The sequence below is a fragment of the Papio anubis genome, unplaced genomic scaffold, assembly GCF_008728515.1.
Source record: "Papio anubis isolate 15944 unplaced genomic scaffold, Panubis1.0 scaffold1313, whole genome shotgun sequence".
NCBI lineage: Eukaryota > Metazoa > Chordata > Mammalia > Primates > Cercopithecidae > Papio > Papio anubis.
The window spans coordinates 1-2,929 of record NW_022161263.1 but is presented as its reverse complement, the minus strand read 5'-3'; the positions used below and the strand labels follow the sequence as shown (position 1 = coordinate 2,929).

The window sequence follows — 2,929 nt, the reverse complement described above, 5'->3', positions numbered from 1 at the left end:
CTCCTGGGCTCAAGCAATACACACACTTTTGCCTCCCAAAGTGCTGGGATTATAGGCTGAGTCACTACACCCAGCCTCTATATCATGACTTCTTTCATGGTGAGTAAGGTGACTGGAACGAGTGTAGCCTTTACCGCATCTCTTACATTCATAGAGTTTTTCTCCAGTATGAATTCTTTCGTGGAGGTGAAGGGAACTGGGACGACTGAAGGCTTGGTCACATCATTTACATTCATAAGCTTTCTCTCCAGTATGGTTACAAAGGGAACTCAAAGGACTAAAGACTTTGCCACATTGTTTGCATTCATAGGGTCTCTCTCCAGTATGAATGCTTCCATGACAACGAAGGGAAGTGGAATAGCCAAAGGCTTTATCACATTTGGTACATTTATAGGGTCTTTCTCCAGCGTGAGTCCTTTCACGCGTCTTAAAATAACAAGAAAATCTGAATGTTTTCCCACATTCCTTACATTCCTAGGGTTTCTCTCCAGTGTGAGTTCGTTCATGTATTACACAACAACTGGAAACAGTGAACGCTTCACTACATTCTTTACATTTACAGGGTTTGTCTCCTGTGTGAGTTCTCTGATGTCTTTCAAATGAATTGAGAAAATAAAATGCTTTCCGACATATCGTACATTTATAAGCTGGATTTCCACTGTGCATTATCATGTGTCTTCTAACACCCGGAACAGAAACGAAGAGTTTCCCACACTGTTCACATTTATATTGCTTCTCTCCATATGGTTTGTATCCTGAGTGAGCTAGGATGTGCCTATTAAGGAGGGAATGATGTACAAAGACTTTTCCACAAATACTGCATTCACATTGTTTTAATCCAGTAGAAATGTTCTCATTCAGATCAAGATTTGGAATGTGGCTGACAACTTGTCCATACTGACTACCTTCTTTGCTTTCACGCAGTCTCTGTACCATATGATTTCTGTAAAAAAAAATGACAAGCACATTATTATTGGTTGGTTTAATAACTTTCTACTCATTCATAGGTCTTCAACTTACACTTCTATCAATACTAGGGAAAATGCATTTGTGTTTTGTTTTGTTTCACATTGTTTTAATGCCAGGACTGGATTATTTGAACTCCAATGGGCTACAACTGCAATACACAGCTACCTTGGCCTCCCAAAGTGCTGGGATTATAGGCTGAGTCACTACACCTAACCTCATATATCATGACTTCTTGTAGTGGCGCATAAGGTCAACTGGAACGAGTGTAGGCTTTACCGAACACTGACTGCTTACATTCACGTAGCGTTACATTTCTCCAGTGATGAATTCTTTCGTGGAAGTGAAGGGAACTGCAGGCGACTGATAGTTGCTTGGATCACATTGTTTTTACATTCATGAGGTGCTAAGATTCTCTCCAGTATGAGTACTTCTATGGTTACAAAGGGAACTCAGACGACTAAAGGCTTTGCCACATTGTTTACAGTCATAGGGTCTCTCTCCAGTATGAATGCTTCCATGGTCATGAAGGGAAGTGGAACAGCTGAAGGCTTTATCACATTTGGTACATCTCTCTCCAGTGTGAGTCCTTTCATGCGTCTTAAAACAAGAAAATCTGAGTGTTTTCCCACATTCCTTACATTCGTAGGGTTTCTCTCCAGTGTGAGTTCGTCCATGTATTAGACAAGAACCAGAAACAGTGAACGCTTTACCACATTGTTTACATTTATAGGGGTTTTCTCCTGTGTGAGTTCTCTGATGTCTTTCAACTGAATTGAGAAAATGAAAAGCTTTCCCATATATCGTACCTTTATAAGCTGGATTTCCACTGTGCATTATCCTGTGTCTTCTAACACCTGGAACAGAAACAAAGAGTTTCCCACACTGTTCACATTTATATTGCTTCTCTCCATATGGTTTGTATCCTGAGTGAGCTAGGATGTGCCTATTAAGGAGGGAATGATGTACAAAGATTTTTCCACAAATACTGCATTCACATTGTTTTAATCCAGTAGAAAAGTTCTCATTCAGATCAAGATTTGGAATGTGGCTGACAACTTGTCCATACTGACTACCTTCTTTGCTTTCGTACCATATGATTTCTGTGAAAAAAATGACAAGCACATTATTATTGGTTGGTTTAATAACTTTCTACTCATTCATAGGTCTTCGACTTACACTGCTACCAATACTAGGGAAAATGCATTTTTGTTTTGTTTTGTTTTTGTTTTTGTGCCATGACTGAATTATTTGAAAGTAAATGGGCTACTACTGAAAACACAGCTACCACCTGCATGGCTATGACCAAAATAGTAACATTCATATACACAATTTTGTAGTACTATTTTCAAGTAAACTGTTTTCCAAACACTGACTGCTACACTGATGTACGTTACATTTTGGGTGAAATTTTTCTAAAAGGAAATGAATTTCAAGTGACTCTTATTTGCTTTGATTGCTTGTTTTTAAATTCATGACATGCTAAGATTCCTTCAGAGGACTTTATTTCCTCTTCTCGGTGCAAATTATCTTGTATCTTTCCCAAGTTTTTTGAAGTGATCTTCAATATTCTGGTCTTTCCGTTTTTTCCTAAAATGCAGATGCACAAAATTATCATGAATTATTTCAAACTATAGAAACATTACTAGATTTCATGTTCATTGTACACAGCGCCCATGCCTGATTTATTCACCAAATCATTCCCTTGCCCCATTCCAAATCACAAATAACAGTGATGATAGGGAAATACTTCCGTAATTAAGTGAAATGTGTTGTCATTCTTGCCTACAGAAGCCAGGTTCCTGTAGGTTTCCTGCATCACTTCTCTGTAGAGATTCTTCTGAGAAGAATCTAGCAAAGCCCATTCCTGCTGGCTAAAGTTCACAGCCACATCCTCAAAAGCCACGGAGTCCCAGAACATTCCACACATGTGGATAGAAGGATGAGTGAGACTGAGAGCACT

At 38.9% G+C, this 2,929-nt stretch overlaps 1 long non-coding RNA gene across 1 annotated transcript; it reads right to left on the bottom strand.

Moving 5' to 3' along the window:
• Positions 1-809: 809 nt before the first annotated feature.
• On the bottom strand, positions 810-2,745 carry LOC116272589. The gene is made up of 2 exons (XR_004181241.1): positions 2,408-2,745; positions 810-943 (listed from the first exon to the last, which is right to left on the bottom strand). It is a non-coding gene; the product is annotated as an uncharacterized LOC116272589 (long non-coding RNA).
• Positions 2,746-2,929: the final 184 nt, after the last annotated feature.